The sequence below is a fragment of the Eurosta solidaginis genome, chromosome 1 (genome assembly GCF_040869045.1).
Source record: "Eurosta solidaginis isolate ZX-2024a chromosome 1, ASM4086904v1, whole genome shotgun sequence".
NCBI classification, from domain to species: Eukaryota; Metazoa; Arthropoda; class Insecta; order Diptera; family Tephritidae; genus Eurosta; species Eurosta solidaginis.
Window position 1 is genome coordinate 13769707 of NC_090319.1, and position 26378 is coordinate 13796084.

General features: G+C 36.1%; 2 protein-coding genes across 6 annotated transcripts in view; one reads left to right on the plus strand and one right to left on the minus strand.

The window, feature by feature from the left end:
* The window catches only part of sad (Cytochrome P450 family protein sad), a 265008-nt gene that overhangs the window by 62714 nt on the left and 175916 nt on the right, over positions 1–26378 (minus strand). The window lies entirely within an intron of this gene.
* The window catches only part of Cftr (CF transmembrane conductance regulator), a 91562-nt gene that overhangs the window by 13424 nt on the left and 51760 nt on the right, over positions 1–26378 (plus strand). Inside the window, exon 1 of one of the 5 annotated variants that reach the window (XM_067780920.1) lies at positions 4028–4426. The exons of 1 other annotated variant lie outside the window; for it this stretch is intronic. The gene's annotated coding sequence lies outside the window, so the exon portion shown is untranslated. 3 more of the 5 variants (XM_067780925.1, XM_067780953.1, XM_067780933.1) reach the window with 3 other exon arrangements.

Consider the following 26378-nt stretch of genomic DNA (forward strand, 5'->3'; position numbering starts at 1 on the left):
GTTTCCGCTGACTAAAGATGCCATGAACCGGTTCAAAACAAATTTTCTACACTCAAAAACTGTACCAATATGAAAATATAAAAGACAACCCTCGTATAAAGAAAGAGAGTAAAACACTCATTTGCTATAAGAATTTTATTATAGCAGCCGGCTACCGGCAACAAAAATCAAAATATTCTCTTTCCAATATTTCATTCCATAGTTTTCTGAGCGCATTATTCTCTCTCACAGCAAGATATGAACTCTAAAGGAAATCAAAGAGCGCAATTGACCAACCATTGCCGTAAGTTGGCCCTTTTGCTCCGAAGAGGCGAATACAAAGGGGTCTAAAATTCGCTTACTCAGCGGAATGAATACTAGCATAAATGTAGCCCATACGTATATATGTACATATATAAGTTTACCTAAATGTATATAAATAAGTAGGTACATTAGGCTGGTTCACAAAAAAGTTGCATTTCAATAAGCAGTCCTTGACTGTGGCACTGGTGAATTGCAGCAACACTGATGGACAGAGGTCTGCCGAAAGGTGGAGATCCGTAGAAGGGGGGCTGACTAGTTTCATGATCAAAATCAGCATAATGAACCAAATAAAGCGCTACCAGCTTTCGAAACAACTGGATGGTACAATAACGCGATTTCAGAAAGGCTGCACGGAGTTGATCCACACCTTCAAAAACAAGAAGTTGAAGGTGGTGAGCAGAGCACTGATCCCCACTATACCAAAGGCAAAGGTGCGGATACCACGTGTTGTGATGGCGGAGGGACGTTACACGCTGCACACTACAGCATGAAAACCCGAATATACCAAGACGGGATTGAAAGGTGCTTCATGTATCGCAACCCACGGAAGGGAGCCAGAACTACATCCTCCCAATGAAAAATTATAAACCTATTTTATTTTTAGTCAATAAGAGGATTCATAAAATGCTTATAGAAACTCAAAAAAAAAAACAACAAAAAAATGTGTAAATTAAAAAATTTCTCAAAACTGTATGAGTTAAACCCGTCATGTTAAGTGTTAAAATCACTATGACACGATTAATGTATGCCGAAAGGGAGCGCAGGGAAAAGCGCATGAGAAGCAGTGGCGACCAAATCACAGCGAAAATATGCTTTCATGATTTTTTTTTTTTTTAAAAGTTTGGAACCATGATGGAATTAATATTCAGATGTTCTCATCCCGTTGACGTTTTTTCTTATTAAGAGTTGGGTATCATATCCATATAACTGCCTTTGAATTGTACAACGATCGGAGTAGATTTTACTATACGTTTAAAAATGCAATATTTACATTAGAGCTGCAAAAGTATCGATATAAATATTGATACATCGATACCAGGTTCGTGGTGCGATTATCGATGTTTTTGTCTAAATATCGAGTACTTTATTCCCATTTCTTATTCCTTTTTGTAGCGGCAGAATTACCAGCTTCTAAAACTTTGGTAAGACAAATAAAACATGAATAAATAAAATTACATAAATTATGTAAGATTTGCGTTTATTTTAGGTGAATACCTAACAAGTTGGTTGCTCTGATTATTGAAAAATTCTTACAAAAGTTTAATGTAAAATTTACGTAGATATACACGCAACAGAAGACAACATTGAGTTTGAAGACAAAAATTGTACGAAGTACAAAGTCAAGCATTTGGACCCATTTTGACAAAATCAGTAATACTATTGCAAAAAATGTTATACTAGTGGTAATACGCCCAATTTGTTTCACCATCTAGAACGATCGCATACAACTGAAAATTTAGATTCACATAGCTCTCCAAATAAGATTAATTTTTATATAAAAAACATATGAAGATCCATCATCACGTAAAAGGCTTTTGCCAGCACCCTACTGGGGTTTAGCCGCCGCAGACGTTCGACCTTTTCCCATAGTGAATGACAAAGGGTGTCGTAACTTTGTATATACCCTCGCTTCGCTGTATAAGCTACCATCGCGGACAACTTTGCAGAATGTATTTTATGATCATTTCTAAGCTATGAAGATAATATTACATATATATGTATACATGTATATATTATATTTACATAAATGTCCGATATATACTTGATATTGCTTTTAACTTGAGTAAGCGCTTTTCACTATAACAAAAAATTCGATATATATCGCAATATATCGATACCCTCCCTCTTAAATATCGAGTATGCCGAATATCGATACTTTTGCAGCTCTAATTTACATAAGCCGCTAGCAGTATTTTTAAGAGAAAATGATTAACCTAACTTTGTACTCTCCAAAAGAATATAGAAAATATTTTGCCGAAAACTAAGTTTTAGGAGAAAATTTGTACAAAAAATAAAGCAATCGAAGCGTAATACTTTTGTAATACAAGTAAATAGTGGAAAATAGAGCTGCCAAAATAGTGAGGTTATGTTGTTGACATTAGCCGTGGTTTTTTTTACACACGTATGCGTTTACGTTTGCGTGTAAAAAAACGCTTATCGCTTAGATAATGCTTAGGAGACTCATCTAGCGGCAGTGGTTAAACAATTAGATACAGCACAGGGTGTACCGAAAAGCGGAGACAACTCTCTGATATATGCGTATTGAAATTTAGTGGTACTAATTTTATGCGCAGCAATTTCAGAGGTGTATTTAAAATTTGACGCTTCGCAGTCAATATAAAGTTTAAGCGTAAACGTCTATATATGTAAAAAAACACAGCTATTACCTTTATTATTGCATTATATTTAGAACAAAATGTGAACAAAAAAAGTTTATTCGACATGTGAGCCATTGTTTACTATATAGTTTGGCAGGTTAAGTAGAGGTTATGTTGCGAATAGAGTGGAAGGCAGTGGACTAGGCAGTCGAATGTCATATAATGAAGGAATGGTGTTCGGAGTTTTTTCAAAGCTAAAAAAAAAAATCATAAAAGCTTTAATATAAATAAAACCATTGTTTTAATAACAACAAACACGCCATATATATTCTGTATACATAAATTTGTAAGGATTATCTCACTTTAAAATTTGAATTAAATAATCAAAATTTTTTTTTGAAACTGAGTCGATAACTGTGCGTGTGAATGTGCGAATTTTCACCGATCAGCTGTTAGTTGCGCTACTTGGTAAAATTTACAATGATGTGAGCTTTTTGTGTCTGACATTTAAAAGTTTACCATATGGCTACTTTCTTCATAGTCAGTCGTTCATATATTATAAACTAGATATGTACATTCACTTGTTTTTTTTTTCTGAAATTCGGAACAACTCTTTAGTTTCAAAATAATTGATTACAACAAAAAATATAAATTTTCATTTTAAATTAATAATAATTTTTCATTCTTCATAAAAAATGGTGAAGGAAATTCACGTGGACATAGTAAACATTTTTTTGGCATCTGAGCTATCGGTGCCTGACAAACCTCACTGAACGCGCTACTATAGCACGTTATTCATCGATTATATCGTATTATGTTGTATCAATTGTGATAAAATCCGCTACTAACATTTTCATAGATTTTTCATCCTCACCGACTCTACTAATTGTGAGCTCATCCATCAAGGAAGATAGTTCATCCGCATTAAACGACAATGTTGCACTCATGGAGTACGAGATATAGAGGTAAAGGGTTAAGAAAAGGAAACGGCGTAAAAAACCGTCGAACGGCTTGGTGTGGTTATAGCGGAGCATGCCGAAGGTGCTCGCTTTAAGTCCATATATCTCCTCGGAGGTAAATCGCGCCAAGTATTTTTGTCTAATACGGCGGATGATGGCCACTTTCAAGATCTACGAATCGAGGTCCAAATTATGCTTGATATCTCTGCCCAAAATATTTATGTCCCAAGGATCAGACGGAAAAAAAGTTTATTGTGAATTTTTTTAAGGACCACCCTGATATGTGTAGATAATGGAGTAGTGATTTCTTTGTATGAAATTGAGCAGAGAGAAGAGCCTATCGCGGACATACCGTATTGCAAGAGAGCTCAGTTAATGGTGGCTACAATCCACCACAGATATTGCTCTTGTATGACTTCAGTTTTATACGAAACGCGTGAGCGACCAGTCATCGACGCGCAGATTTAGTAGGTCGTTCACAATAGTTGAAGGTTTGATTCGACTGAATTTGGCTAGCAGTTGTTATGCCGGTTTTTGGGTATCTGGTGCAAATTTTTCGAAGTGAATTTATGATGTTTTGTGAGCAAATGAATTTTTATTAGAAACACAAGTTAATAAAAGTAGGTACAGCAGAGTTTGGTGTGTTGATTACTTAATAGAAATGTGGTTAAAATAACAGTACAACAAAAAAACAAGAATTTTTCGGCTTATATGTATGTCTGATACGTCCGACTGACTTCTACAATTTGTTGCTTCTTGCGCGTTATAGAATATATGTATGTACAAAAGAACAACTTGAATTTTTGTATGCATTATTGTTGTTGCGAAGTGAAATTGTTATAAATAGTGAGTGTATTTGGTGTATATATTTATTTTTTTACATACTCATTGCACAACGTATGACATGAAAATATGTTGAAGAAAAAAGTAAATTGAAGAGGGGGGTGAAAGAGCTGATGAAGTCGATTTGTATTGTAATTTTCTTTTAAAAATGAAATTACAGCAGTTGTCCTCCCATTTATTGCGTGCCGTATCATTACTTTATCGTTAAATGTGTTACTAAGCTGTTTGAAAAAAAAGAAAAAAATTCCATTGGAATTTTACGAGTGTAAACAATGCCACAAGTGTCTTAGCGCACATGCAACTAACCAAAGTTTTTAAGTACGAAGTAAACGAGCGTGATTTGAATGACACAAAAATTGCAACTTGTTTCAAAATTACATGTGTACATACGCACATAACCTACTACAGACGACATATTTGCGTGCGTTTATTTATCTTACCTACTGATTTCTGCTTACTGCTAACAATAGAACAATTTTGTAAATAAATTTAACCAACGCAGCGCCACATTAGACAATCGAAGCGCTTGTCGTGGCATTAACTCGTCTTCCAAAAGGTATGATATTCACGGTATAGCTAGACACATATACTATGAATGTATGCATGTATATACTAGTGTTCAACCGAATATTCGACGCGGATTTTGGGTAACCAATGATTCCCAAAATGAGATATCTTTAATACCCAGTTGCAATAAATTGTATGCATACATGATGTATGTACGTATATATGTATGTATGCTAAATGCCAGAAAAAGCATGTAAGATTCATATTTTTAAACGGTTTTATTTAGCTTAACTTGACAGGCCGTCCGGCCGCACGGTGCACGAATTTTGTAATTAAAATTTTAGTAACTTCCTGATAAGCTACAAGCTTGAAACTTGGAATATAGTTCAGAACCCGTTGACAATGCAATAATGAGAAAAAAACTCCGATAGGTGGCGCATGGATCGAGATATTCAAAAAATCGTAATTGTGGTCCGATTTGGCTCATATTTGGAGCAAATATTACGTACAGTCCGGTAGAAGTGACATCAAAATATTTTGGATTTCGAGGAGGGACAAGCATACGTAGCGCAGAGTGGCGCAAAGTCTTTGGAAGGATTATGTATTGAGGACTTAGATTGTAACAAATTGTCAGGAAAAAGTCCCTGTAATAATGAGTCACTAAAAGAACTAAATAAATAAATGAAAGGCGCGATAACCTCCGAAGAGATCTAAGGCCGAGCTTCTCTTCCAATTTGCGTCGTGATCCTCTTGATTTTCCCTACAAATTGGCCGGACGTGACCTACATGTTTTATGCCGTCTCCGAACGGCATCTGCAAGGCAGATGAGTTTTTCACTGAGAGCTTTTCATGGCAGAAATACACTCGGAGTGCTTGCCAAACACTGCCGGGGGCGACCCCGCTTAGAAAAATTGTCTTCTAAGTGAAAAACCTTATTTCTAAAATTTTGATGTTGCTTTCCCCGGGGTGTGGACCCAGGGCATACGGTGTGGTAGACGGAGCACGCTACCATCACACCACGGTGACCGCCGAACTGAACTAAATAGAATGAGAAATAATAGGCAATTAAATAAAGACTAAAAACTTGAAAATAAAATAATTAAAAGAAAATTTTTAAGTTAAACGGTTTTATTGAAAACAATACTTACATTAATAATAATAATAAAAGCTAGAAAATAATTAGGTTGGTCATAGGTACTAGTCATCACACTCCTAATCAATCTAGGGCGTTGATCAGTCAATTAAATAAAAGCGTTGCACGCGTCAAATTTCTGTTGGTAGTCATAAGTAAGACCAATTGAACCTTAATAAGGTTATGCTTCGCCTAACATTTTTAGAAAATTCACGCGCCCAACGCTGTTATTTAATTGTGTGATCAATGCACTAGACTGGTGAGGAGTGTGACGACTAGTACCTATGACCTACCTAATTATTTTCTAGCTTTTAGTATTATTATTACTATATGTAAGTATTGTTTTTAATAAAACTGTCCATTATTTCTCATTCTAGTTAGTTCATTTAGTGACTCATTATTACAAGGACTCTCCTGACAATTTGTTACAATCTAAGTCCTCAATACATAATCCTTCCAAAGACTTTACTCGACTCTGCGCCACGTATGTTTGTCCCTCCTCCAACTCAAAAATATTTTTTTGTCACTTCTACCGGACTGTATGTAATATTTGTTCCAAATATGAGTCAAATCGGACATCATATGTCGCTTTCTATTCTTGTATGTATGTATTATGTGTTCCAAATATGAGCCAAATCGGACCACGAATACGATTTTTGTGAATATCTCAATCCTTGCGCCACCTAGCGGTGATTTTTCTTATTATTGCATTGTCATCGGGTTCTGAACTATATTCCAATTTTCAAGCTTGTAGCTTATCGGGAAGTTACTTAAATTTCAATTACAAAAAAAGTGCTGCCTGTCCACCCAGCCTGTCAAGTCAACCTAAATAAAACCGTTTAAAAAACAGGCGCAGCTGAAACCGACTTTTGCATCGCCGTTTCTGTGTAAAAATTTTAGGGGTCACTTTTTGTTTGGCATGTCGATATATTGTTTCGCAAGCTCTCATAACAGCAAAATGAAATCATACTGTACAAGTCACTTATCGGTCCCGGCCTGCTATATGGTGCAGAAGCATGGAGCATGACGACATCAGATGAAACGGCTCTGTGAGTGTTCAAGAGAAAAGTTCTTCGTAAGATTTATGGACCTCTACGCGCTGGCGATGGCGAGTACCGAATAAGATTTAATGATGAGCTGTACGAGCTATACGCAGACATCCACATAGTCCAGAGATTTAAAACGCATCGGCTGCGCTGGCTAGGCCATGTTATGCGAATGAAAGATGACGCTCCAACCAAGAAAGTATTTCTATCGGAACCCGCCTATGGGAGCATGGGTAGAGGGCGCGGCTCCCACTCCGTTGGAAGGACCAGGTGGGAAACGATTTAAAATCTCTTGGTGTGACCAATTGGCGCCGCTTGGCAGTGAGAAGGAGCAACTGGTTGGACGGCCATAACCGTTTAAACGGTTAAGCGCCAATTAAGTAAGTAAGCTCTCATAACCTATCGGTATGCTTGCACGCATAACTTGAACATAAAAACCTTGCCCAATAGCAAGTGCAGGGCACGAGCACAGAACGTGCTCGATCGTTTCCTCCTCCAACCCGCACTTCCTATATCTGCTATCACTAACCAAGCCTAATTTAAAGTCATGTGACGCCAGAAGGCAGTGTCCAGTCAGAATACCCGTCATGAGTCTACAGTCCTCTTTTTAATGATAGAAGCAACTTTGTTAGTCTAAGGTTGTAAGACCTACACATAATCTTCGACACTTTACAGCCCCGCGCTTGAACGCACGCCTTTCCCGCTTAGTCGATCATGTGCACCTCTCGCCTTCGCTTAATCTCGACCAGTCTAACTGGGACGTCTACGGAGCAAGCTTCCAGGGATGCGCCCTTTTTAGCTAGTTTGGCCCCTTTTTCATTTCCATCTATTCCCATATGCCCTGGGACCCAATATAGATGAATGATTCTCCCTGTCCCGATTCTCCCCAGAGATGCGGTGCTATGCGAAATTATTGCCTTAATTGCTGCTTGACTGTCAATATAAAGGTTAACACGGTTGCAGCTTAAGCTATTCTCTTCCAGGGTTTCTACTGCTTTGGTTACGGCTAATATTTCCGCTTGGAAAACGCTACAGTAATCAGGCAGCCTGTAGGATCTGCTTATTATCGGATTATCACAATATACCGCAGACCCTACTCCTTCCACTACTTTGGAACCATCTGTGTACACATGTATCGCCTCGTCCGCCATTTTTGCACCCTTGGGCCAACCGTCCACCGCTATTGTGGCCTTAAGGTCTCCCTCGAAGCGCAGATAGGGAATCAGGTAGTATGTTCGTCTTGTGATTGATGACGCTATACTGCTATGGCCATATGGTCGGCGCTCAAACTGCCCCGAGGCACCGAGCCTGGTTGCAGTTGTTAATGCTATGTCCTTTATACAAGGGTTAATGAAGGTTTGAACATTTTGTGGGTAGTGTTAAACATTTTTCCTCAGTGAAAAAAAGAAAACAAAAGTACTAAAATCTTGATTACAGCCTAAAAAGAACTAAAATTGAAAAAAGATACCAGCGGACCGAATGGGGTTGGAAATAACCATTTTTGGTCCAAATGCACCAAAGTGGCAACCGTGCTTAGTAACATTGGGTTTATCAAGCAGTACTTCCGCTGTTCACTATTATATCAATATTAATATTTGTATTTAATTAGCGAGACATGCTCATATTATTTTATACAATTGTTTTTGTTATTGATGTTAGGGAAAAATCATACATATTATTTCTAATTGCTGTTCATTTTTCGCTCTTATTTGGAATCTAAATCTATAAATAAAGTTTTGGTTGTAAAGATGGAGATTCGGGCTATTAGCAAGTTTTGGGCAATTTTGGTCTTAGAGCTTTTGTTTAGCTATATTTTATTAAAATAACTAGAAGACCCGGCAGACGTTATCCTGCCCCAAATTTGGCCAATCTGCATACATTTTAATAAGCTTTTTCCGTCTGACTCTGCCCTCCCCCCTCTTCACTTTTTCCTAATCCTTTTATTCACTCCTCCCTCCGTCTTCTTCGATCCATCTATCTCCATCTTCGTCTCATTCTATCTCTTTCTCAATCTCCTTCTCTCTTTTCTCTTCTCTCAATTTCTTCTCATTCTTCTGCATCCCTTATTGCCTGTCCCAGAAGGTGGTATGTATTTTATTCCAATCCCAGTCCCAGTCCCATTCCGAGTCTCAGTGCCAGTCCTAGTCCTAAATTACTCTGTACTAAAGCACTCATCAACAGCTTTAATTTGATATCCATATTGTATAAACACATTCTAGGGGTGCCCGGGTCCACGATTTGGCCTCTAGCTCGATTTGATATCCATATCCATAGCTCGAGACCCTAGTCACCCAGGGGTATGAAAATTACCCTCTACTGTAGCACTCATCAACAGCTTTCATTTGATATCCATATTGTATAAACACATTCTAGGGTTGCCCGGGTCCACGTTTTGGCCTATATATCGATACCCTAGTCACCCAGGGGTATGAAAATTACCCTCTACTAAAGCACTCATCAACAGCTTTCATTTGATATCCATATTCTATAAACACATTCTAGGGGTACCCGGGTCTACGTTTTGGCCTATATCTCGAGACCCTAGTCATCCAAGGGTATGAAAATTACCCTCTGCTAAAGCACTCGTCAACAGCTTTCATTTGATACCCATATTCTATACACACATTCTAGGGGTACCCAGGTCCACGTTTTGGCCTATATCCCGAGACCCTATTCACCCAGGGGTATGAAAATTATCCTCTACTAAAGCACTCATCAACAGCTTTCATTTGATATCCATATTCTATAAACACATTCTAGGGGTACCGGGGGCTACGTTTTGGCCTATATCTCGAGACCCTTGTCACCCAGGGGTATGAAAATTACCCTCTGTTAAAGCACTCGTCAACAGCTTTCATTTGATACCCATATTCTATACACACATTCTAGGGGTACCCAGGTCCACGTTTTGGTCTATATCCCGAGACCCTAGTCACCCAGGGGTATGAAAATTATCCTCTACTAAAGCACTCATCAACAGCTTTCATTTGATATCCATATTCTATAAACACACTCTAGGGGTACCCGGGTCCACGTTTTGGCCTATATCTCGAGACTCTAGTCACCAATAGGTATGAAAACTACCCTGTACTAAAGCACTCATCAACAGCTTTCATTTGATATCCATATTCTATACACACTTTCTAGGGGTACCCAGGTCCACGTTTTGGCCTATATCCCGAGACCCTAGTCACCCAGGGGTATGAAAATTACCCTCTACTAAAGCACTCATCAACAGCTTTCATTTGATATCCATATTCTGTACACACATTCTAGGGGTACCCAGGTCCACGTTTTGGCCTATATCCCGAGACCCTAGTCACCCAGGGGTATGAAAATTACCCTCTACTAAAGCACTCATCAACAGCTTTCTTTTGATATCCATATTCTATACACACATTCTAGGGGTACCCAGGTCCACGTGTTGGCCTATATCTCGAGACCGTAGTCACCCAAGGGTATGAAAATTACCCTCTACTAAAGCACTCATCAACAGCTTTCATTTGATATCCATATTCTATACACACATTCTAGGGGTACCCAGGTCCACGTTTTGGCCTATATCTCGAGACCCTAGAGACCTATCCTATATTTCAAGTTAGATCAAACTACACACGGGGTGCAAAACAAATTCAAAATCGGTTCAGTAGTTTAGGAGTCCATTGGCCTCAAGCCTCAAGTGTGTGACACGTGTTTTTTATAAATTAAGATTTGTCAATTGTGAGCACACAAAGAAATCTATTTGTACTTTGGCACTATTGTGAATATTTTCACTGCATTATTGGCAGTTGCTATCATACGCTAGATGGCAGCGCAAGCTGTGTAAGTTTTAATTAATTGATAGAACAGCTGATTTTTGATGACAGTTTTATATTGGTTGCGCAAGATGCGCACGGGTCCGGCTCGTTATATAATAAATTTAAATGCTCACTTTACATTTTTTTTTTTCAGAATATTAATAAAGAAATATGAATTCAAATAAAATGAGCCAAGTCGAACATGTTTTGAAATGGTCCTCAAGTTATTAAAAAAGCATCTTATCCAAAAAAGATGCTGATTTTTTCAAAAATTCTATATTCCGAACACCCTTGGAGTAAATCGCATTGATTATAGCCTATCAACCAAGTTTAAATATCACCTACGCGTTACGGCTCCTGTTACAAATGTGAATACATAGACATATATGTATATTTATCAAGTGAGGCTTTGTCCTTCCCAAGAAGACTCAAAGTGGTAAAGCAAAAGCTATCCCAAGACGGTCGAACAAATGACCTGATATGCTACTACCCTAACGTAGTGGACAGTCGAACTAGTCCGAAAACTGAAGCTACGCGGTCATTCATAATGAATTCTTGTCTCAAAAGTCGGGAAACTACAGTTTGGACTGAGCATATAACCTTAACATCTTTCTACTTAAAATCGGTCGACTTTCATTCTAAAACAAAGTTTTGTTTTAATGAAATCAAACTTGTTGTTTGTTTTGTAGTCTGCGAAGGTTTTAGAGAGTGTTAGCAGTTTAACTTTGAATACTAGGTCATCGTACCTCCTCCTTTCGTGAGGAAATTGGGGTCGCTAAAGCCTCGCCTACTAAATGTATATATGATACATTCATATTTGTAACAGGATTTACCTAGCGTGGGTGAGGTTGACAATCGGGTTGGAGAAGCAATGAATGGCGCTGGCAATCCCTTGTACGCAATCCCTTTGAATCCCTTGGACTTTTAATCCTTTGTAACTCAACTGTAAATTCTATTCTGGCATCTCACAAAGGTAATTTGCTTATTTTATCTGTATTAGTGAACATTGTCAAGTTCACCTACACGATTTAGCAAATTTGAATAACTTTTTGGCATAATGCTGTCTGAAGTAATAATCATTGGTATTAAGTTTGGACTTGCCTGAGTCTTATCTTTATACATACTTAGCTATGTTTATTTATAATTAGGGGTGATCATGCAATTTGTCTGAAAAAGTTTGATTAACTACAAAAGATATTGTAACGAATTTACTTGCAAATCCTCCTTATTTGCCCTTTTGCTAAGTTCGTATCACGAAACTGTTGAATAAATAACTCCAATACAGGCATGCTTAACGAACGAAACGATATCATTTCGTTACGATAATCAACGTTAATAAACGAAACGAAGTCATTTCGTTTCGTTTATTAACGTTAAGAACGCCAAATTAACGATAATTTGACGATCTTAACGTTAATAAACGAAACGAAGTGACTTCGTAGCGTTTATTAACGTTGATTATCGTAACGAAATGATATCGTTTCGTTCGTTAAGCATGCCTGCTCCAATAACACTTATACTTTGCAACTAGCTGGCTTAATAACCAAACTGATAGCTTAACTGAAACTGACTTTGAAAATAATACTGCTATGGCTCACTAGATAGCGTCTTAATCGAAACTGCTTGATAGCTCAAATCAAACTGAATTCCAGCGCCTCTACATTTGCTGCCTTTTATACTCTCTGATTTCAACGTACGCATCTTCTAGGCGCTTCCATTTCCAGAATCTACTAGATGCCATCAGCTCTCAAACTTCTCAGCTGTAACTACAATTGCACGATTTTATAGCTTCTCTCATTGCATACTTTCAGGAGTATCTCAGATATATGCATGTGTTTGTGCATTGTTTCTCCGCTGCTCGTATACGTACATGGTACATATCTATGTGTAGACGCAATTATTGTTTTGTTTATGTAGATACATAATGATTGAATTATTGATGTGAATTCACGTCACTGCTTAGCATCGGCTTAGAGATAGCAGCACCCCTTAGTTTTGCTAATATTCGTAACAATATATTTAATTGCAGCCATTTAACAGCTCACGCAACTTTTATAGCTGATTAGATAAACTAAAGTTTATTGATTGCTATTGTTGTTAAAAGTCACGCCTGAATATAGTGGGCGGGCGAAAACGTACAGTCTCAGCGTGTACGGGCAAAGATGAAGATAATACTATTTACCACTAGAACGGAAATAATTACATTTAAGTGTCCCTTAAAGACTTCTAATTAAGTTATTCATGCAGCGATAAATACTAAGTCCTTAAGCCACTTAAGTTGGAGTGGAAACTTGATACGGAAGATATATGTAGTTAAGTGGACTAAATGTAACTTTTATTATACCCAGCTGTACTTGTACGCAGGGTATTATAACTTTGATTGGATAACGGTTGGTTGTACAGGTATAAAGGAAGTCTATATCTATGACTTCCATATACCAAAATCATCAGTATCGAAAAAAAATTTGATTGAACCATGCCCGTCCGTCCGTCTGTCCGTTAACACGATAACTTGAGTAAATATTGTGATATCTTCACCGACTTTGGTACACGAGCTTATCTAGGCCCAGAAAAGATTGGCATTGAAAATGAGCGAAATCGGATGATAACCACGCCCACTTTTTATATATATAACATTTTGGAAAACACAAAAAGCCTGATTATTAACCCCTATTCTGCATTTCGATTACGTTCCCGTTCTACGGTCCGCTTTAATCGAAGTTGGGTATTCTGCATTATGACGGAATCATAACGAGAAGAGGAAGAGCAAATGATTTTTCTAAATCAGCTGTTTGTACGGAATGTGTGAACATTGGAACAAAATAAATTAAAGAAAATTTGTAAAAAACACTGAAAAACGTTTATATTTTATTATCCACGCCATTTTGTACAAAAAAAAAGCAATAGAATATATTGCCGCAGTGTTATATTTTTTTGAGTGAAGTGCTTTCATAATAGTATGTGTGTTTTTGTCGTTCTTTTGGCCAATTCCCTGCCGTGGCCACCAAGTTTTGTTAAAACGGATTCTTGCACGAATATAGTTGACATTTTCTGAATTTTATGGATGCAAATTTCATTGCACTGGCCTAAAATACTTTATGAAGATTTATTTATTCTTTCCGCAAGGATTGTTTACGTTTACGCTTCACCTTCCTCTACTCCGGCAGCTTGCTTTGGCATATAATTGGACCCAACGAACAGACACAAATTATAGCTGTCTATTATAATGGAATCAATAGCCGCGGCATATTTGTGGAGTTGGAAAGCAACGCATACGAAAATGGCCAGGCGAGAATGGAAAGGCAAATATTGCGAGATTTGTGTAATCCATTTGAGATGAGTGACGAGTTGTAAGACATTGAACTTAAAAGTGGTAAAGTTTAATGACTTATTTTCTTATTTAGTTTCAAAAAAACTTTCGACTTAATAAGGATGCTTTCAAGTATGTGTTAGATACTTTTGCGGGGCAAATACGTCCAAGGACTTCGACATGGACATGGTGTTTTTGACCTGGAAACATATAAAAAACAATCATCATCAAACCTTTTACGTTTCTTAACAAGTTTTACTTACATTTTTGTTAAAATTCTGTTATAAATTAATAAAAAAATAAAAAGAAAATATTTTTCCGCCAACAAATTTGCAACTTAGAAAAACGGAACTACGATCGGAATGCAGAGAATAAACAAAATCGAACGATTCAAAGTTGGATCGAAATAGATTGGAACACAGAATACCAAAATTGCCAAATCGGTAAAATTCCAATCCAAGTCGAAATGCAGAATAGGGCTGATTTAGTAAATAATAACCCAGAATGTTGAAATTTGACGTGTGGACTGATATTGAGACTCTTGATGAAAATTTGAAAACAAATTTTAAAATGGGCGTGGCACCGCCCACTTGTGATAAAATCAATTTTACAAATATTATTAATCATAAATAAAAAATCGTTAAACCTATCGTAACAAAATTCGGCAGAGAGGCTGCCCTTACTATAAGGAATGCTTTGAAGAAAAATTTACGAAATCGGTTAAAGACCACGCCCACTTTTATATAAAAGATTTTTAAAAGAGTCGTGGACGAATAAAATAAGCTATATCTTTGCAAAAAAGTGCTTTATATCAATGGTATTTCACTTTCCAAGTGGATTTATAATAATAAATAGGAAAAACTTCAAATTTTAAAAAATGGGCATGGCTCCGCCCCTTTTATGACTAAGCAATTTTCTATGTTTCGGGAGCCATAACTCGAAGAAAAATTTGTTCAGAATAGAACCATATGTATATGTATTGTTGCGCAGCCTTGTAACACCATTAAGCCTACAAAACAAACAACAACAGCATTTAAAGTGTAGAGCTGTGTATGTAATGTTCTGTTTCACCCGAACTTAGACTTCCTTACTGGTTTTTTATAAAGAAAGAATAAATAAATAAATTTAAAAAAATCCATAAATAGCTATTTAGAACCGATCTTTCCCAATGTTATCCTTTCTAGCAGCTCACTGACGAGAGTTTTACTGCGTGAAATCCTCGCTTTCGCAGCTGGAAGAAGCCGCGTGAAGGAAGAGGGGCAGCGCGACTGAAGACAAAAGCTAGCCGCAATGACAATTCCCAAACTTCCCCCAGCGGGTTATGGGGCTTGCAATATACCCGCGGCAGGTATGCCTCTCGTAAGAGGATACTAAAATACCAAATTGATTCAAGTGGTTGTGTAGCGCAACCTTTTCAAGGGGTTGCGAGCGCATTATATAGCTTCTCCAAGCCAATTATCAACCTCACCTACCCGTGGCGAATCCTGTTTCTTTAACAAACGAGGCTCTGGCAACCCCAAGTTACTCATGGAGCTAGGAGGTGGGAGAACGGGATGGCTTACAAGCTTTCTCGTGGTGATATTAAATCGTTCCCGAGAAGGTCGGGCTAGTACCTTAATGGTGCTTGTTACCGGAACGTACCGGATCTGCATCCGGCAAAGGACTATCAACATCGATAACACTCCCCAAGACTTTCGTGGAGTGTGTACATATCCGTAAGGCAGGGCTAAAGAGAAACTTGCAATAGCGCTGACCTATATACATCGAAAACTGCAAAGTGGAAAGAGGAAGGAAATAGTAGAGTACGTCAGGATGACAGAAAAAGGGGTAAAGAAGATGATCCATCTTACTCGATGAATCTACAAAAAGGCGCTACTTAGGGTCAGTATAAGAATGATGCGGATCGTACCAAATTTTTAAACCAACAATAATACCTTGAAATAACTAAAGGGTGTACTCCTAGACCTCCATGGCAGTAGCACATGGCTTGGGTCGAGGACAGAGTGCTGAACTCCACGATACCATAGTCCAAGGTATGGATCAAATATGAGGAGAAGCTGAAGGCCTCACTGAACCTGTTGCATCGTCAGAACCCCTTATATACTGAAACGGTATTGAAAGGAACTTCGAGTGTTTCGAACTAATACATCTTCCAAATGAACAAGCAGACGGCGGATTTGTTGTACCAGAGCTTGGAACATTTCTAAGAACAAAAATCATAATATGCTAGAAGCTGAGGGAACTCAAGAACTTAAACACAGCGGAACAAAATTAAAGCGTAGGGGCAATGACAGAAATGTTGGAGTGATAAAAACAGCGTAATGATACTGTGCTTCGGGAGGGCTGTAGGGATTTTGGCTCGGAGTCAGTAGGAAATGCGGTCAATTTAAGTTATGACTTAAGTTTTAATTTCCAGAATTAGTTCGCACAATTATAATAACGATAATCGGGTAATTCACTTTCATAACGACGTTAATTTGTTACGGCAACTCCAATCCTTAATACAATCCCAAAATTTTGCAAATATATGTCTAAATTAGTCTGGAAGATACAGCCGTGGTGTAGTGGTAGCGTTCTCCACCTACCACACCGATGATCATGGGTTCAGGTCCCGGACAAAGCTACATAAAAAGGTTAGAAACAAGCTTTTCAATTACAAAATCGTTTTTTTTTAAGCGTGGCTGCCCCTTGGCAGTGATTTAGCACACGCACCGAGTGTATTTCTGCATTGAAAATTTTCTCAGTGAAAACTCATTTGCCTTGCAGATGCCGTTTGGAGCAGGCATACAACATGTAGGCACTGTCCAGAAAATTTGTAGGAAAACTTAAAAGGAGCACGAAGCAAATTCGAAGAGAAGCTCGGCCTAAAGCTCTTCGGAGGTATATGGCGCCTGGATATAATTTATTTTTAATCTGGAGACAGAAATAACTTAAAAGCAGTTCCAGAAATTTAAAATTTTTCTAATATGATCCTTAAAAACTCCAACAGTGTTTTAAAAATAGTTTCGAAAAGATCCGGTGATCGAAATAATTTAAAAGCAGTTACAGAAATATCCGAAAAGACATCTCATATCCTCCTTAAAACAATCCCGAGGAGCTCCAAAGATACAAACGTTCTCAAAGATAGTTCCGAAATGATCTGGATATAAAAATAATATAGAAGCAGTTCCAAATTGGTCCTAAGACTATCCATAAAACAATCAGGAAATTCTTCCAAGTACAAAACAAAAAGGTCTCAAAATCGCTCTAATACAATGCTAAAACCAATCGCGAAATGTTGTAAAATAGTTCCGAAATTAACCCTTAAAAAATTTCGAATTAATCCTGAAAACAATAATGAAATGGACTCAAAATAGTAACGATTTTATCCTTAAAAAATCCTTAAGAATGTTACAAAATGATTCAGAGATAGTCTTGGGATCGTGGGAACAATCCCGAAATAGCGCAGAAATCACTACGAGTGTAATTCTACCATAATCGCGCCAATTTGTATGTGAAATCAAAAGTTGCGAACCACAAATGAAAGGAAAAATATCTAGGCAAATTATTATTATTATTATAGAGACTATAAACTAATTAAGATAATTTGATATAATTTTTCTGTATCGGCCATTGAACTGGTTCGCAAGAGCGTGCAAATATTACACAATCACAAAGCAATAATGAATGATAAAAAAGCAGGTTAATGAGGCAAATAACAACGAGACACTTGAATAATTGAAAAAATGTTTCATCAGGCGCATTCTGTTGCCAATCGATTTGCAAATTTTCTAGTTTTTCTAGTGCGCTTCACCATTCTACCAAGTGATCTTTTGCACACTTGCAAACAAAAGATAAAGCATATGGTAACGAATTTTGGGAAATTCCGCTTATTTGAAACCTTCTGCTAACGTTCGAATCGCTAAACTGTTGAATAAATCACTCCAATATTCTGTATTGCAAAATTATTTTTATTAGACTACTTTGTGAGTAGTACAATTATACTGGACTTCGCAACTAATAGCGTGTTTAAATCAAACTGATTACTGAATAGTTATTACTCAGCTTGCGCTGCTTTTATACACTCAGGTTCCTCGTCCACCCATTTCTCCTAAGGTCTAGTAACTTCGCGAACAGTTGTAGCTCATGCTTGGTTAGTTAACAGCTATATACACGTATATCTACAGTCCACCCGTCTCCCATATGAGCAATTAGCGTGTGTATGTGTGAGTAACTACTTCAGCTAATGCCTAAATATTTGTGTGTGGGAGATATCTCTTCGTCGCCTTCTACATAAGAGTGACTGCTTTATTGTTGTTGTGCATTTATTTAGTAGCAGCTTAGTGATGCTAATATTCGTCACAATCAGGGTTGTCATGGAATCCAATTGTTGTCGGAATCGGATTTAAAACCGACAAAATAATTGCTTTGGTGTCATGAAATCCAATGTTATCGGTTTAGTGTTCGAATTGGAATTAGTGTCGGTTTTAGGTGTCACAGAATCCGATAATATCGATTTTGCTATCGGAAATAATCCAATCAGTTAAATGCTGTTGGATTAAATTTTTTCCTAGTATTTATCTTGCAGTTGCGTATTTTCTAAAAATGTAAGTAAATAAAGGTTTATTTTATAAAAATAAATGTAAATTTACATACATATACATATTTTTATTCTTAATAGAGGAAAACATAAAAATTCAATGCAAAACAGTATTTTGACTGAATTTATGGAGAAACATCCAGATATTGCGAAGGGCTTCACGAAGCACATCATCTGAAATCGTTGACACCGTGCTTCTACCTACACTCATGCTAGAATCCTTGCTAACTGATCTTTGATAGGGTCCTTCAGCTAAAAATCGTAACCTAGCTGCTAGTTGCAGCACTGGCAGATCTTCCGACCGAGTTAAGCGTCCTTCAATGGTGTCCAATACCATTCGGAAAGCATTTATGCGATAGTATGCAATGTAACTGCAAATACACTATAAATATTTAGAAACCCACATTAAGAAATATTTTTAAATACGCTGTCTCTGGCAACTCAAATGGATTGCTGTGATCTCTCCAAATTTTACTTTTGACCTTCTCGCAACTTTCTTCTTCCAATAATATAAACTAGTATCGCCTGTGGTCGAAATTCGACCAACTTGTATTTTTTTCAACTCAGTCTATGCACCCAGTGTTGGGGGTAGTAAAATAATGTGTTAATAGTTAAGCAGTGAGTGGAAATATAGCAAACTGGTCTAACTTACTTAAATTTTTTATTAAGACGTTGTAATTAACACGCTTTTATTAGCTTGGCCTGTATGTAGCGGAATCTTTGAGCTTAATTTTCACCGGTTTCTAGAAGTCTGATTAATTTGAAACTTTGCATACGTATCAAGGACCGATGACAATGCATTAATGTGATGGTGTGGTGACATAAGGTCAATTGGCCTTATTACCACTTTGAATGGCCATAAGTTTGATTGAAACTTTGCACACATATCAAGGCTCGATGACAATGCATTAATATGATGGTGTGTTGACATAAGTTCAACGGCCATAAGGTCAATTGGCCTTATTACCACTTTGAGTGGCCATAAGTTTGATTGAAACTTTGCACACGTATCAAGGGTCGATGACAATGCATTAATGTGATGGGGTGGTAACATAAGGTCAACGGCCATAAGGTAAATTGGCCTTATTACCACTTCGAATGGCCATAAGTTTGATTGAAACTTTGCACACGTATCAAGACTCGATGCCAATGCAATAATGTGATGGTGTGGTGACATAAGGTCAACGGCCATAAGGTCAATTGGCCTTATTACCACTTTGAATGGCCATAAGTTTGATTGAAACTTTGCACACATATCAAGGCTCGATGACAATGCATTAATATGATGGTGTGTTGACATAAGGTCAACGGCCATAAGGTCAATTGGCCTTATTACCACTTTGAATGGCCATAAGTTTGATCGAAACTTTGCACACATATCAAGGCTCGATGACAATGCATTAATATGATGGTGTGTTGACATAAGGTCAACGGTCATAAGGTCAATTGGCCTTATTACCACTTTGAATGGCCATAGGTTTGATCTGCCGACCCTTGGCAATTTCGGCGAAAGACCGCGTTCAGCCGCCCTGCGTCTTGGCCCTTTTCGGTGCCGTGGGGTTGGATTCATCCATGGATCGTGGCGTTTCGAGGTTTCATCACTCTCGACTAAAACTTTTAAAATTATTTGAACTAAAAAATTTAAAATAAATAATAGTTTAAAAAAACTAAAAAAACACGCTTTTATAGCAAACCGAACTAAAAAATAGAAAATAAATTTCAATTAAAAAGAGTTTATATAACAGTAGTAGAAGGTTAAACAATCGTTTATAGTTAATCACCTCAAAATAAAATTATAATAAAATTTAAGTTATTAACAGAATAATTTAATTTAGAGGAAAAAGCGTGGGGTGCATTTGACTACATTTCATATCTTTCCTCTCAGATAGTTGCCAATATAATAATTGTAACATTCAATATCAAGCACCCCACGCTTTTTACTGTGAATTAAATTATTCTGTTAATAACTTAAATTTTATTATAATTTTATTTTGAGGTGATTAACTATAAACGATTGTTTAACCTTCTACTACTGTTATATAAACTCTTTTAAATTGAAATTTATTTTCTATTTTTTAGTTCGGTTTGCTATAAAAGCGTGTTTTTTTTAGTTTTTTTAAACTATTATTTATTTTTATTGTATTTTCTTAAATTTTCTACAAAATTTTCAAATGTAATTATAACGTTTTGGTATGGAGCTCCTTAAACAAAAATATAAAAAAAATGTAAAATCAAAAGAAATTGACATAGAATTAAGGGGAAATTACTTGACATTAAATTGAAAAATAGCTTTTTCCACACCACCCGGGAGGTCCACGTTGGGGCGCTACCGAAGTTAGTTTTGTGTGCTCGGTTCCCCAGTAGGCCTATATCACCCATATACATATATGTATCGCGCATTTACTTCAATAGTGTCATAATTCAAAAACACGAACTTTTAGTTAAAATCGAAGAAATGTGCTTAAGAATTTAGCCTATTTCACGCCACCCGAGTTTAATTTTGTATAAATACATATGTAGTATGTACATAAGTGTGACACAAAACGAAAATTTCGAATAGAATAGAGGATACCTTCATAAAAAATAAAAACATAAAAAAATTATGTAATGAGAAAGAAGGCAGATTTTACTAAAAAATTTAAATGAAAGAAAAAGAAATAAAGTACTTAAAGTGCGAAAAAATTAAGTGATGTGAATAAACAGTTCCACATAAAAACGCAATAAGTGTGCTTAGACCTTTTTCCGGGTTTTAATGTTATCATTGTGGAAATATGAAGATTCTAATATTCGAATATTTAATGTTGGGATTCCCATTGAGATCTATGTTCGTAATTAATTTGTACTAAATTTGTGAACATTCCATTTCATGAATATATATGACCATATCTACCATAAAATATCGTCTGAGAATGATATAATACTAAGATATAACAAAGCAGAATAAATTAGAAAGAAAAGAAAAACAAACAAAATTATTGAAATTATTCACGCAAACATATTTACTAAAATAAAATTGATTTCATAATTTTAAGCGATATAAACAAATTAGGATTATGGGATCTAAGCATCCGATTAATGGGCATATAATCAAACAAAGTTAGCCTAATAATAAATATAGTGGTAAATATACGGCCTATGCAATATTTCGACCTAAAATCGAAAACGTTTTGGGGTCGTTTTTTTTCGTTTAATATACAACGTGAAATTTTCCGATTCAATGAAATTGCATTTAAATAATAATAAACTAAGTTGAAATAAAAGATAATATAACAAAATAAAATAAGAAATATCAAAATAAATTAGCACAAAAGACAATATACATATTTTAATGTAATATCTTTGTAGCAAATTTATTTATTTTTTGTTCACTATAAGACGTGATATATCTAAAATGAGCATAAAATCTGGAAATGCAAAAAACATTTGGGTCAAATTTGCAATTAATTGTTACAAATAAATAAATTTAGTGAGTTTGAACAAAAGTTGACTCATTGTTTCTGATTTCATTTTTTTAAAGCACCTAAAATGAAAAACAAAGAATCTGTTAAATAAAGACCTATGCTTTTACGTGTAAGTAAAATTTGTCCAAAAAAATAGGCCGGTTAAGTTATTTAAAGTTTTTTTGTGCGCTAACAATTATTTTAGAACAATTGTTTAAGGATTTTGGTACAGACCAATATAGGTAATTGGCAACAATGGGAAACAATATTTTATTTCAACAGAAAATGAGCGAAGCAGTAGTTCTCCCACCGTTTGGCGTGTACAAATATATACATATGTAGAGATGACACATTTGAGCAACGCGACAATTGAGAATTTGGAGCTATGTACTCAGGGGGGTTTGTGAACATAATGCGTCCTACAGATGGCAATTTCGATAGTTGCACAGATTTTCGAATTTACAAAAAACTTTTTCTATTAATTATAAACAAATAAAGTAATATTTGTTAACAAAAATAGACCTATGCACTGCGGCTGATCAATACGAATCGATTCATATAACTTTTATATGATTTTACGTATGCTAAGTATGCGAAAGAGCCTGTCAATTGATTGTATGGAAATTTTGTTACGTATTAATATATAGATAGTGGGTAATATACTGCCTATGCAATATTTCGACCTAAAATCGTAAACGTTTTTGGGTCGTTTTTTTTCGTTTAATATACAACGTCAAATTTTCCGATTCAATCAAATGGCATTTAAATAATAATAAACTAAGTTGAAATAAAAGATAATATAATAAAATAAAATAAGAAATATCAAAATAAATTAGCATAAAAGACAATATACAAATTTTAATGTAATATCTTTGTAGCAAATTTATTTATTTTTTGTTCACTATAAGACGTGCTATATCTAAAATGAGCATAAAATCTGGAAATGCAAAAAACATTTGGGTCAAATTTGCAATTAATTGTTATAAATAAATAAATTTAGTGAGTTTGAACAAAAGTTGACTCATTGTTTCTGATTTCATTTTTTTAAAAGCACCTAAAATGAAAAACAAAGAATCTGTTAAATAAAGACCTATGCTTTTACGTGTAAGTAAAATTTGTACAAAAAATAGGCCGGTTAAGTTATTACTTCTCTTTAAATTTTTTTTGTGCGCTAACAATTATTTTAGAACAATTTTTTAAAGATTTTGGTACAGACCAATATAGGTAATTGGCAGCAATGGGAAACAATATTTTATTTGAACTGAAAAAGAGTGTAGCATTAGTTGTCTCACCGTTTGGCGGGTACGAATATATACATATGTAGAGATGAAACATTTGAGCAGCACGGCAATGCATTTGAACTGAAAATGAGCGAAGCAGTAGTTCTCTCACCGTTTGGCGTGTACAAATATATACATATGTAGAGATGAAACATTTGAGCAACGCGACAATTGAGCATTTGGAGCTTTGTACTGAGGGGGGGTTTGTGTACATAATGCGTCCTACAGATGGCAATTTGGATAGTTGCACAGATTTTCGAATTTACAAAAAACTTTTTCTATTAATTATAAACAAAAAGAGTAATATTTGTTAACAATAATAGGCCTATGCACTGCGGCTGATCAATACGAATCGATTCATATAACTTTTATATGATTTTACGTATGCTAAGTATGCGAAACAGTCTGTCAATTGATTGTATGGAAATTTTGTTAGCGTATTAATATATACTAGGGCGGGCCGATTTAAAAATCGCTCCGTGAAAATCAAGGGATCAAAATAAGAAACTTTTCCGAAGGAACCATACCTCTAAAACGAATCCTGATGTCCCCACCTTTGGGTCGAACTTTTGGGAAGGGGCAATTTCAATTCTACCTGCTGGGTCTTGTGGTGGCTTAAAAAACAACACAAGCAATTTTACGATCTGCAATTGTGTCACAGTGATACCTTCATTTTTTAAAACGGTTGAATAAAAAACCCACACAACTATGTTTACGACATGCAAATGCATCACAGTGATGCCTTGGTTTTAAAAGAGGGTTGTAAAACCGCTAATTTCTAATAATTTTTTTTAATTTCTTTTCTGTTACTAAGTTAAATTCATTTTTTCATTTACATATGTTCTGACTAAATAAATTTCTAAAGAGAAAAATAAACTCCAAAAAGAAAAAACATAGGCATTTCAAAGTGGGATTTTTCAAAATTTGCCCCTACGACCCAAAGAAGGGGTCCTCAGAATTCGTTTTAGAGGTATGGTTCCTTCGGCAAAGTTTCTTATTTTGATCCCTAGAATATGATTTTCACAGAGCAATGGGCGATTTTTTTGCCTCCCCACAAATCGACCGGCCTAATATATACATAGATGCTACAACTGCTGATGCCATTTTGATGTCAATAAATTTGTTTATTTCTGTTTAAATGCACAAAGCAACTATTTTATAAAATTTTGCCAAAAAAATTAACATCAAAATTGCCGGTGCACCGCAAAACAGCTGATTCGACCATCGCTTTTATTTACATTCGAAAATAGCAAAACCAATACGGTTTTATGACACCAATTTAAATCAATATTGGTTTGTAATTCCTACAAAACGCAAAACCGACTTGGATTCCATGACAGCCCTGAATATTATGGTTACAGTAAATTTAATTTTAAAATAGTGCATACTCTTAAGTTACTTGGTCCATGCCTGTACAAAAGAATACTGCATTTTATTGTTATCTGCAAACATCGCTTATTACACGCATGACTGTGTTGAGCTGAAATTCTTCCACGCCGTTATAGTACATACACTTTTTTTGTAAATAATGAATTCGTTTCATACGTTTCCTACATATTACAAGTCATTTATATGTTTACTTAAAAAATAGGGCTAGTTCCTCTCTATCTCTCGCTCAATTTTTATGCACTGGTAATTGCAATGGCGCACAGTGATTTGGGCTGTAATGTCAACCTGAAACAAACTCAATGGGTCACACGCATATTCAAAATTAAGTATGAACTTACAGTTGGTTACAGCTTTTTGACATACATTTCTATGGGCTATCTTCCAAAAAAGCTGCAAGTATGCCCCAATATCTACGCCAAACTTTTATATATTGTTGCGAGTTTTAAAAGTTCTCAATTTTCTGTGCCTTTTACTGTTGTTCAAATCACTGAATTGTCGAATAAATAACCTCAAATGCTTTGTATATAAAATGCTCTTTATTGACAGCACTGCTATGATAGTAGAATTTAACATTAATTTAAAGTATTCGCGCACTTCACTTACAGCGTGTTAAAATCAAACTGATTGACTATCACTTGAACTACACCGTTTTTGTACTCTCAGTTGCCTCGTTAGCCGATTTCTCCCAGGGTTTTGATTTTTTCGCGAACAACCTTCCCGATTACTTGTTTAAATAAATTCTCTCATATGCTCATGGCGGAACCAGGAACAGGTGACTGCCAAAAATCAGCTGTTTGGTACAAATAGAATGGATCACCTGATTTTCAAAGTGACAATCGTGCTCTCATCCTGTACCTCTTTCTATCACCCGGATAGGCGACCGTATTCGCCGCCATATTGAACATCCTGTCATAACGCTGCCAAAATGCCGCCATCTTGAGCATCCTGTCAGGCAGTTGACGGATCAGATATCAGCAGACGTCGGCAAAATGAAAATGCAGCTGTGTTAGTGAGGGTGCAATGCTCGCGCAAATCAGTTCATGCATCGTTTGCATGTTGTTCATTCGCTTATTAGCAAGCAACAAGCGAAGATGTTTTGTTTTCAATGGGCGGCAAATAGTGAAACATGGACAACATTCGTCGGCATGCTCCGCGACTACTAAATGGAAGAAATCAAGAATACGTGTGAATTGAGTGCGTGCAATTGTATCAATGTTTACTAACTAGCGGCTTAATGACGTATCGAAATTGACAATATTCGCCACAATATTAATTCAGAACTTAAAATTAAGGGACCTCCGGGTTCGCTAGCAACAAATACTGTTTTTATGTATTTGAGTTAAACCTCTCAAGAAAAAATCAACGCTGAGACTAAACCAGATTAAACTTTGTATGATATATAGGCTGCAGGAAAAATCGGAGAAGTTCTATATAAGAAATTGCTTTAAATTCTTTCATCTATACTTCTTCCGCAT